This window comes from Protopterus annectens, chromosome 4.part1, assembly GCF_019279795.1.
Source record: "Protopterus annectens isolate FY-2018-M chromosome 4.part1, PAN1.0, whole genome shotgun sequence".
NCBI classification, from domain to species: Eukaryota; Metazoa; Chordata; order Ceratodontiformes; family Protopteridae; genus Protopterus; species Protopterus annectens.
In genome coordinates, this window is record NC_056734.1 from 164,028,314 (window position 1) to 164,040,630 (window position 12,317).

The following is a 12,317-nucleotide window of genomic DNA, read 5'->3' on the forward strand; positions in this document are numbered from 1 at the left end:
AAGCAATCTGGGCAGTTGTATTCAAGCTTGCACCCAGGAATGTAATCTTTTGAGAGGGTACCAGTTGTGATTTCTTTTCATTTATTGTGTACCCCAGGCATGTTAGAAGCCTTTTTACAAACACTAGATGTTGAAGAAGAATGTCCTTGTTTTGTTTTCTGCTTGAATGAGACAGTCGTCCAAGTAAGGATAGATTTGTATGCTTCTTTGTCTGCAAAATGCAATTACTGGTGCCAGGCACTTTGTAAAGACCCTGGGTGCAGTAGATAAGCCAAAGGGCAGTGCAGAGAAATGGTAATGCATAAAACCAGCCTTGAAGAGGAAGTATCTTCTGCATGATTCCCTTATTGGGATATGCAGGTAAGGCTATTAAGTCTAGAGTCACTAACCAAGCGTACTTGCCCAGCAAGGGCAGAAGCTGTTGCAAAGACAGCATTTTGAATTTTGGGATGTCCAAAATCGATAAATCCAGTATTGGCCACCAGGCATCGTCTTTTCTGGGTACCAGGAACAGTCTTGAGTAAAACCCTTCCCTTTTTCCTGTTCTGGTACTGGTTGAATAGTCCCCATATCCATGAGGGACATAACTTGTTTCTGTGCCTCTGCCCATTGATTTTGTGGCAGATCTGGCCAACCGTTTGGAAATGGCAAGGTATGAAAATGAAATCTGTATCCCTGGGATACCATGTTTAATACCCACTTGTCCTGGGTTATTAACTGCTAATTTTGAGCATGAAGTGATAATTTTCCCCCTAAGGGGGCCGCCAAAAGATAAGTGCTTGGTGATGGCAGAGGGAAGTCATTGAGACTGTGTATTGTAGGGTTGTGCTTCGTTTCCTCCAGATTTGAAGATAGAGGCACCCCATTGCTTTGACCTGTAAGAACCCTGTGATTGGTACCTAGTGCCTTTTGAGCGCCTGGATTTTCCCTGTGAGGCTCCGTCGGACACAGGAAAGGACCAATTTTTTGTAGGCCAGTGTCTACTGAATCTTGGTGTCTGCACTTGTAAGAAATCTTTTACAGTTTGCATAGATTTAGCTTTGTCTTCCATTTTCTTTAAAACCTCTTCTGCCTTATTACCAGAGTATCATGCTGTAAAGGTGCATCCAACAATTTAGCTTTAACATGATCAGGCAGATTTTGCTCCTTGAGCCAGGCATGCCTTCTAATCACAGATCCAGCAACTGCGGCCCTGCAAGAGGCCTCCAAGGAATCAAAACCACAGTGTAAAGTATGCTTTCCAACCTGTTCTGCTGCATGCAATAATTCCTTGTAATTCTTTATTTTCCACACATTCAGAAATCAACATCATTTTCTGCTTCAATAATCCCATAACATACTGTTAATATTTAAGCATATGAAACTGGCAGTTTAAGGCCCTAATTGCCAAGGTTGCAGACGTATAAACCTTTTCTCCCCATCTATCCAGTGCCCTGGAATCTCTATCAGAGGGGGTAGGATTCTTAGCTGTTGAGGCCTTTACACCCTTGGGACCCTGTGAAATAGTTTCAGGGTCAGCAGCAGGATTTTTGAAAAAATAATTTGTGGGAGTCAGGAACCCTGTAATATGTCTGGCTTACTAGGAGCCGGAGGTAGGGAATCTAGAGCCATGTTTGATTCCGAAAACATATCATCAACAATGTCTAATACAGGAGGTATAGCCAAAGGCCTATGCTGAGGAAGAAGGAAATCCCTAAGCCTCTTTTTTGATTCTGAGAAATCCTGACTCTCCCAATGAAAATGTTCCCTTAATGTAAGCAAGGTTTCTCCAAAAGAATAATCTTCAGGAGGAGATGCAGATGGGATGGATTCCTCTGCATCTGAATCCTCATAGGGTGGTATAGAAAATTCCTGATCAGAAGAGGAATCAAAAGAAATAGAAACCTAATCTGAAGATTCAAAATCAGTGTCTTGCCTAGGCCTCTTATCGGGGGGGGGGGGGGGGGTTGGGAACCCCTTATCAAGGTAATTAAGTTTTCAGCCATTTTGATCATCTGTTTTTTAGGCATAGAGGCCTGAGCACGTGACTCATGCATCGGATTTTTAGCCTTAGAAGTTGCTTTTGTCTTTGTTTTTGAAGCTGGCATTGGCTTTATATAGAAATGCTGAGGGCTGAAAACCCCCTCAGAAGCCGGTGCCTGCTCAGCAGCTCCAGACCCATCCGAGGGAGAGACATCCGCGGGTACAATACTCTGAGAATTTTGCGGCATGCCAGACTCCACATGGGTCTCGATAGAGGCCTGTGACTCGAAAGTAGCAGGCATCAGGGGCTGCGAATGCATCTCACTGAGTACCGGCGAACCGGCAACTGGCTTAGGAGAAGCTTTGTCGGCAGTTTTGGACCTCAACAGTCTGTCTCTGTCCTTTTCTTTGTGTTTTTTGTGAACTCCGGTAGTCAGATTGCAATCAGACAACATTTCAGGGTAATTAAATCGGTTTCCAAAATATTTTGAAGCAAAGATATACCGACCCTTAATAGTGCGTTGGTTAAATCTAGCACAAAACCGACAGCAAGGCACGTTATGATCTGGGCATAGGCAAGGAATACAGTACAAATGAAAATCCTTCTGAGGTATTTGCTTCCCACAAGTAATGGAATTATTAACTTTTACGGACATCGGTAAGGAGCAAGAAAAAAGTTTCCCCAACGAGATACTTAGCTTTAATTGAAGACTTTGATTCTGAAACTCGAATGTGAAAATTTCAGGAGTCGGCTGACCGGCACTTGCGAACTGCTGCTGCTGCTTCGGGCACCACGTGGCAAGAGAGGCTGAAGAAAATGGCGTCGGCTGCATGTTTTATACCCCTGACGACCTGACATCATGGAAGAGGAGACAGCAACCGATGTAGGACCCAAGACTTTGATATTCAGGCCGACTGAGGGCAACCTGCCAGCAGATTGCCCAAATGTAACAACTGCAACAGTGAAACACGAAGAACTTCTCCACCAAGTGAGGACTAGGCCGCCATAAGCACTTTCGTCCCCAAAAGTACACATTAACATGGAACTTCATCAGATGGCAGCAAGAAGACATCATAGCCTTTAAATACATTTGTTATGTGACATCACTTCCCCCCCAGAAAGATAGATAAAGATAGATAAAGAAAATAACCAAAACTCATGCATTTTAAAAGTCAGCAATTATGAATAGTCAGAGCATAAAAAAATTATATGTGTATATATATATATATATATATATATATATATATATATATATATATATATATATGCATTCTATAAAGCAACATTTTTTAAAAGTATATGTCAAAAAAATGTATAATAGAAAATAAAAAATAAAAAGTTAATAAAAAATGCATCCTACAAGCAACATGTACTGCACTACCATTTAAAACAGCTTAAACAGCTCTGTGCCTTGCATTTGCTCAAATAGAACCAGCAAACCCAACAGGGAAAACCAGAATAGAAAACCTATGTTAATCATCTATGCAATGCTTTCAGTTTTAGTAAACTAGAAATAGAAACACTGTCATTGAGACCCGGCCAGTGTGTAGCATTCAAACGGAGCTGCCACACTAGCTCCGCTTTTAATAAGTACTGCCAGGCCCCTCCTCTTTCCAAACACTGTATTATTTTAAATGTGTGGTCTGGGTGCTGCCACATCCACAGAAGCCATTTGTAATTTTAATATGGCCTTTAATCAGTGTTCATCAAAAGTGTGTTTTCTTACTACCTTTGCTCATGACTCTAAAAATGTTCTTAACATTTTGACTAAAAACTGGGAACTTCTAATGAGTGATAGTGTAATTAGGGGTTCCACTGGTGCTAAACCTATCTGTGTGTATAAAAGGGGTCTAAATCTAAAGAATATATTGGAGTGTATTATTATATATATATATATAGACATACATACACACACACACATTTTATATATATATATATATATATATATATATATATATATACATATACATTTTTTAAATGGTCCGACTATTCATAATTGCTGACTTTTAAAATGCATGAGTTTTGGTTATTTTCTTTATCCGTCTTTCGGGGGGGGGGTGGTGATGTCACACAACAAATGTAATTAAAGGCTATGATGTCTTTTTACTGTCATCTGATGAAGTTCCATGTTAATATGTACTTTTGGGGACGAAAGTGCTTATGGTGGCTTAATCCTCACTTGGATTTTTTGTTTGCTTTCTGTGTGATTTGGATTATCTGCAATAAATATTTTTGGAGAGCTTTAAATAAGCCTTGGGAAAAATCATACCACTCTTTCACTGGGTCAACGGAGGAAAGAGGCGTAGAAAGGGAAAGTACAGTTTTGTACCTACCATAAATGTAGATGTTTGAGTATTCACACTGCTGCAGTCATTACACTTGGGTTATTCTGCCGTCAGGCGGTCCTGCAGTCGGCCAGAGTTCCAAAGTCTTGGTCTGGCGTCGGTTGCTGTCGCTTCTTCCCTGACGTTAGTGCACCAGGGGTATAGAAAATGCATCCGATGCCATTTTCTTCAGGTTTTCTTACCCCAGATGTCAGGTGCCCCCAAGTAGGTAGGCAATACATATTGCTAATAAAACATATATATAAAATAAAAACAATAACTTCAGTTACAAGCAAATACACCACAAAGGTTGTATAGGATATAAAGGTATAGATAAGTCCAGCTAGGACAGAAGGGATGGAGGGAGTGTAACCTGGACTGCAGCATTGTGAACACTCGAACATCTACATTTATGGTAGGTACAAAACTGTACTATGTTCATCGTGTTACACTGCTGCAGTCATTACACTTGGGTAGAATCCCAAATCTAAGGTTGGGTGGCTGGTCTATAAAGAGTTAGGATTGGCTATGAGGCCCTGCAGAACTGCAGTGGCAAATCCTGCTCTGGATTTAGAGTAGAGAGGCAAGTGGTAATGCTTGGTAAAGGTGTACACTGAACTCCAAGTTGCATCCTCCAAAATTTCCTTGGTTGGTACTCCTCTGAGAAAGGCTGTTGAAGTGGCTGTTGCTCTGGTAGAATGTGGCCTAATGTCATTAGGGACTGATTTTCCATGCTGTGTGTAGCAGTAACGAATACAGTGTTCTATCCATTTGGAGATGGTCTGCTTTGAGATCGCCTTGCCCTGTGATCCTGCAGCGTATGCTACAAACAGTTGCTCAGTTTTCCTGAAAGCTTTTGTTTTGTCTAAGTAGAAGCGTAGCTGCCTGTGTATGCCCAAAGAGTGCAGAAGTTTCTCCCCTTTATTCTGGGGGTTTGAATAAAAAGTTGGCAAATGGATGGTTCGGTTAAGAGCCACACTAGATACCACCTTTGGCATAAAGGTAGGGTTTGTCCTTAAAGAAACCCTGTCCTGGTGAAAAATAATTATAAAAGGTTCCACTGCCATTAATGCCTGTAGCTCTGAGACTCTTCGTGCTGAAGTTACTGCCGGGAGCAGAGCAGTTTTCCATGATAAAAATTTTAGATTGGCTGGCTCAAAAGGTGGCAGGGTCAGTTTTTCCAAAACAAAATTGAGGCCACAAGTTGGTGCTGGTGCTCTCCGGGGCGGTCTTATGTTTTTAGCCCCTCTGAGGTACTGCTTTAGCAAGGGATGAGAGAATAAAGGAGGATCCGTGTTGTAACGTGCTGCAATGGCAGAGGCGTGGGTCTTAATTGATGAGAAGGATAGGTCTTTGTCCAGCATCTCAGTTAAGTATTGTAAAATCTGAGGAATGTTTGGGACAAGAGGGTCAAGGCTTTGAACCTGGTTCCAGGCGCAGAATCTCTTCCATTTTTCTGAGTAAGATTTCCTGGTGCTAGGCCTCCTGGCCTCCAAAATGACATCCATAACAGCTTTAGAGAGAGGTGTTGCCTGTTTGACTGATGAATCTGCCATGTAGCCAGGTTGAGGGTTTTGAGCTGACCGTGCAGGATCTGATTGTTTTGTTGAGTCAGAAGGTGTGAAATTTCTGGCAAAATCCATGGTGGGCCTTCAGCTAAGTTCTTTAAGATTGGGTACCAGTGCTGGCGTGGCCAGTCTGGAGCAATCAGGATCATCTGTGGTTTTTCTTGTCTGGCTTTTAGGAGCACCTTTGAAAGGAGAGGCAGTGGTGGGAAGGCATAAACTTTTAGGCTTTTCCAGCTGAACGAGAGAGCATCCACTTTCCATGCTTGTGTGTGCTAAGTCCTTGTGCAGAATTTTTGTAGTTGGCAGTTCAGTGGGGAGGCAAAAAGATCTATGTCTGGGCATCCCCATTTTTGCATTACCATGCTGAAGATTTGTGGATTCAATTTCCATTCGTGAGGGTCCATGATATTTCTGCTTAGATCGTCTGCCAGAGTATTTTTCTTTCCTGGCAGGAATTGTGCTTGCAGATGAACTTGATAAGTTAGAGCTGTGTTCCACAAGGTCATGGCTTGACTGCATAGGGGATAAGAATGAGTGCCCCCTTGCTTGTTTATGTACCACATTACTGTGGTGTTGTCTGTCTTTAATAATAATTGTCCTGGATGCAGAAGGTCCTTGAAAACTGTTGGGACATTTTGAACAGCCAACATCTCTTTTTGATTGATGTGAAGATGCATTTGGTCTGTGGTCCACTTGCCTTGAATACATTTTCCTGCCATGTGTGCTCCCCAGGCGTAATCCGAAGCATCTGTTGTTAGAGTCTGCCCGGCTGTGGGTAGAGTGAAAGGCTGACCCTTGTTGAGGTGACATGCCTGTGCCCACCATCGAAACTCCTGTTGTAGGCAGGGAATTATTGGTATTACTGCTTCTAAACTGTGAGAGTGTTGAGTCCAAACACTTTTTAGGTACCATTGTAATTTCCTCATATGAAGTCTGACATATGGAATTAGTAGTATGCAGGATGCCATGAATCACAGGGCCTACAGAATTTTTCTTGCAGGGAGATGGGACTTTTTGCCAGTAATTGAAAATATTGAGTCAGTTGTCCTTGTTTGTCTGGCGTGAGATAAGCCATCTGGGCCGTTGTATTTAAGCTGGCACCCAGGAATATTATCTGTTGTGAGGGCACTAGTTTTGACTTCTTTTCGTTTACTGTGTACCCTAGAGAAATTAGCAACCTTTTTACAAACGTCAGATGCTTTAGAAGAATGTCCTTTGTCTCTGCTTGAATGAGGCAGTCATCCAGGTATGGATATATTTGAATTCCTTTTTGTCTGCAAAATGCAATTACTGGTGCCAGGCACTTTGTAAAGACCCTGGGCACAGTAGATAAGCCAAAGGGCAGTGCAGAGAATTGGTAGTGCACTGTACCAGCTTTGAATCTGAGGTATCTTCTGCAATTCTGTCTGATAGGGACATGCAAGTATGCCTCTGAGATCCAGAGTAACAAGCCAAGCCTTCTTGCCCAGCATGGGAAGAAGCTGCTGTAGTGTCAACATTTTGAATTTCGGAACATTCAGATAAGTATTTAGAGTTGAAAGGTCTAGTATGGGTCTCCAGGCTTTGTCCTTTCTGGGGACCAGGAAGTGTCTTGAGTAAAATCCTTGTCCTTGTTCCTGCTGTGGTACTTTTTTAATAGCTCTCATGTCCATGAGGGCTGAAATTTGTTTTTGAGCCTCTGCCCATTGATTTTGTGGCAGGTTTGGCATTCCTTTTAGCCTTGGTAAAGTGTGAAAGCGGAACATGTAACCTTGAGGCACAATATCCAGAATCCATTTGTCTTGGGTGATTGTTTTGCCAATTTTGAGAAAAAAGTGCTAGTTTTCCCCCTAAGGGTGCTGCCAAAAGGGAAGTGCTTGGCGTACGAAGGGGGAAGTCATTGGGACCGTTTCCTGTAAGGTTAAGATTTGTCCTCATCTCCTTTTGGGGTTGAGGTACTCCACTGTCTTTGTCTGTTAGAGCCTTGGGGTTGAGATCTGCCTCTTGGGCTATCTGCCTCTCTGTGGCCTGTCTGACACTGGAAAGGACCAATTTTTGTAGGCCAATTTCTGCTAAATCGAGGTGGCTGTACCTGTAAGAAATCTTTGACCGTTTGCATAGATTTAGCTTTATCCTCCATTTTCTATCACCTCTTCTGCCTTAACCCCAAACAAGGTATCATGCTGTAAAGGAGCATCCAATAATTTTGCCTTAACATGATCAGGTAAACTCTGTTCTTTTAACCAAGCAGGTCTTCGAATCACAGAACCTGAAACTGCGGCTCTACAAGAGGCCTCTAAAGAATCAAAACCACATTGCAGAGTACGTTTTTCCACCTGTTCAACTGCATGCAATAAATCCTGCATTTCTTTATAGTCAGGAGCTTCTGAGATTGCAAGCATTTTTTGTTTTAACTGAGCCATTAAATATTGTTGGTACTTAAGCATGTGAAACTGGCAATTTAAAGCCCTTACTGCTAAAGCTGCAGAAGTGTAAACTTTCTTCCCCCATCTATCCAATGCTCTAGAATCTCTGTCAGAGGGGACTGGATTTTTTGCAATGGAAGCCTTAACCCCTTTGGGACCCTGGGAAATGGTTTCTGGATCAGCAGAAGGGTTTTTATAGAGAAACTTGTGAGAGTCTGGGACTCTATAATACCTATCTGGCTTGGCTGGTGCAGGGGGCAAAGAATCAGGAGATAAGCTGGATTCAGAGAAGACATCATCCACAATATCTAACACAGGCGGAATAGCCAGGGGCCTGTGCTGAGGCAATAAAAGGAAGTCCCTGAACCTTTTCTTGGATTCTGAATAATCCTGACTTTCCCAATGGAAATGCTCCCTCATGGTATGTAAAGTTTCCCCAAAAGAATAATCCTCAGGAGACGAGGCTGAAGTGATAGATTCTTCAGCATCAGAGTCCTCGTAGGGGGGTAGAGAGTATCCCTGGTTTGAAGAGGAATCAGAGGAAATGGAAAATTGATTAGAGGAATCATAGTCTGTATCCTGCCTAGGCCTTTTCTCAGGAGGGGGGTGGGAACCCCTGATTAGAGTAGAGTAATGAGGTCTTCGGCCATTTTAAGCATCTGTTTCCTAGGCATGGAGGACTGTCCAGGAGAATGCTGTACTTGTTTCTTTGTCTTTAATGGTGTTTTTGTCTTGGCTGTTGCTTTAATGGTAAGTTGTGAAGGTCTGAAAACACCCTCAGAAGCCGATGCCTGCTCAGTGGCTCCGGACCCATCTGAGGGATTAGTTTCCGTAGGCCCAATACCTTGAGTTTCCAGAGGCCTAGTTGTCTCCACGTGGGAGTCGGAGGCGGCCTGTGGCTCTGAGGTAGCAGGTGTCAGGGGCTGCGAAAGCGCCTCACTGAGAACCGGCGACTGGCCTAGAAGAGGCTTCGTCGTCGGTTTTGGACCTCGGATGCCTGTCTTTATCCCGATCTTTGCTTTTTTTTCAGAATTGCGGTCGTTGGTTGATATGATGGCATAGTATAATTGAACCTTCGGCCAAAGTAGTGCAAAGCAAAATCAAAACGTCGTTTTGTAGTGCGTTTGTTAAATCTAGCACAAAACCGACAACTAGTGACGTCGTGATAAGGGCCTAGGCATGGAATACATAAGAGTGGAAGTCCTTATGCGGTATTTGCTTCCCACAAGAAATACAATTAACTTTTTCTGACATCAGTCTGAGGCAAGAAAAAAGTTTCCCCAACGGGGTACTTAGCTTTATTGAAGACTTTGGATCTGAAATTCGACTTCGAAAATCTCAGGAGTCGGCCGACCGGCACTTGCGAACTGCTTTTGCTTTGGGCACCGTGCAGCAAGAAAGACTGAACAAAATGGCGTTGGATGCATCTTATATACCCCTGGCGCACTGACGTCAGGGAAGAAGCGACAGCAACCGACGCCGGACCAAGACTTTGGAACTCTGGCCGACTGCGGGACTGCCTGACGGCAGGATAAGCCAAGTGTAATGACTGCAGCAGTGTAACACAATGAACATCTATACTTAGCTTTCTGCTTCCTCTTTTTGGAAGCATCATAAGAAAGTAAACAATATGTCTCCTGATGTACCAAAATAAAGGTATCAAGAACAACTTCTCAGGTGAGGACATGTGCAATACCCTTGAGTCCATAAGATATAAATCAGTCATGGTCCCCCCTTTTCTGCCTGGCTATCAAACCAGTCATACACAACGTGACATCAGGCTTGGCCTCCAACACATTTGAGACAGCAGAGGCAGCAACAGAAAAGTGACAGTTTGAGGGCTCATTATGCACCATAACAGATGTGCCCAGGTACGACCAGACAACAAAAACTTCTGAAGGTTTTGATTTCTCAAATTTTTTGCACAACTGCTGAAGGACATCCAACAGGGAAAACTCAGTGGCCATCTTACTTTCTGTGAGCTCCTTAAGTATACGATGGTCTTGAAGATCAAATACTTACAGGCAACGTACTACCTAATGTTGTGATTAGGAATAAGAAAAAAATAAAAGTACTTGGAATGCAGTCTCATAACTATGGAACAATTTGCCTCTCTTAGTTGACATGAAAAGTTAAACTCTGTCAAAATTTTACTGAAACAGGAAGGGTCCCAAACTGGGATACTTATCTGTGCTCTCATAACTGAACAGCCACAGGCCACACAGTTCTCAGACTGAAACAATAGTCTTTTCTCAAATGGCAGCATGGAAGCTCTGAGGAACTTTGAGCTCACGCATTTCTTATGTACGACAATGCCTCCTCTTGCCTAGGTGATGAGGCAGATGTATGGTGCAGAAGAGGAAGATGTCCAAGCTTTGGTATACTGGCCGTACATACCATGTTCTTGGCAGGACACTTCACATATACAAGGATTACTACAACAGTAATCAAATGTAGGACATCAGCCTGTATGCCTTACACCATAATATCCCAATAAGAGCACTGTGGTGGAATCATACATTTATGCTGGGGGTTCACAGTAGACCAGCAATATGTCCCTTTCTTAAGGACGCTGCACAATGGATTGCTGTGTTAAACATTTATGATGGTGGACAACAATGAGCACTCAATACCAAGGTGGCTCATCCATGCACATAAACCGTACATTGGAAAGCATGGCTGCACCACGTAACATATACAGAACAATCATTTTCAGTATGGGCTTCTGCTCTAACACTAGTATGCTGTAGATTACAATACAAATCAGGAAATTACTCCATTTAGTTGTACTCAATATCCTTTCCTGCACAATACTGCTTACCATTTTGCATATCAGCTTTTTACTGTGTAAATGATATATAACAAAAGTACTGATTTTGCCACATCACTGGTCCATACCGAACTGCACTGTTGGCAGTATAGAACATATGTACATGTCAATCATTCTAATACTCCTGTTTTACAATGGCAGTGGCAGCTCAGTATGGGTGACATGACAGAAACCAAATCTAGTCTCTGTTGTTTATTGTATATGTACAAAAGTGCATCCTGGAGATGTGTCTCAATTACTATGCTTCCATGGTAATATTAACAAATGCAAGCAACACTTCCACAGCAACATAGTGGAGACTCTCTCCTATGAATGTACCATTGCAAATTAAATATCATATAATAAAACTTAACAGATTACCTTATAAAATATCAAAGCATTCTATGAAATGCAACAGCACTGTACTGCATGTACTGCCTCAATTATGCTCAGATATCAGGAATAAAACAGGCTCATTAAGCATCCCTAAGCACTGCCTAGATCAGATCTTGCTCTAGGGATTAATGGCAAAGTACAACTTCAGAAGGTAAACAGTTTTAGAAAGCTCTTAGGTACTTGGCTTTGCCCACCAAAAAAAATGTGGCAAAATGAAGTGCAGCAGCTTTTAAAAACCACTGTTTTTTCAACGGGAAATCGTTTCCACCTGGTGTCAATGTGAACTTCTTGACATCCATGTCTCAAGCACAACAGGTTATGATCAAAGACCCTATCATAATCCTCCGTCATTTGTGTGTGCCACACATAGTGTTTATGTATAGTGCACAAGCTTCTGCTTGGTACATATACTGCTTCTGCAATCAGTGTTCACTTGTCACCAACTCAGCATTTGGCCTCTTCCCTGCAACTCTTCACAATTTGCCTCCACACAATATGAACCATGTCTGAATCTTGCCAAATGTACCCAAGAGTCTATTTTGCCACCCTACCTTCTTTATTCAATGCTATGTATGCTCAAAGTCTTCCATTATGAGGCCTTTTGTGCAGACTATATACCACATTGTGTTAATGAATATTCAATATTACACACTGATTTTAGACCACATGCTTGCTTCATACCTCAACTAATATGCAAAGGTATCCAAACTGATTCTGTATTCTGAGGGATGTTTAAATTACTGATACAGTCTCCCTGATTAAAGTTGATAATGCAGCTATGTAGTAAAGCAGTACTTCATATACTGACAATACCATCTGTAGTGTCAAATTTGTTGACTGACAGGACCCTCA

General features: G+C 42.3%; 1 protein-coding gene across 1 annotated transcript in view; it reads right to left on the bottom strand.

Annotated features, from left to right (window-relative positions):
* The window catches only part of PRKCI (protein kinase C iota), a 1,721,954-nt gene that overhangs the window by 1,095,378 nt on the left and 614,259 nt on the right, over positions 1-12,317 (bottom strand). The gene's annotated exons all lie outside the window — the stretch shown is intronic.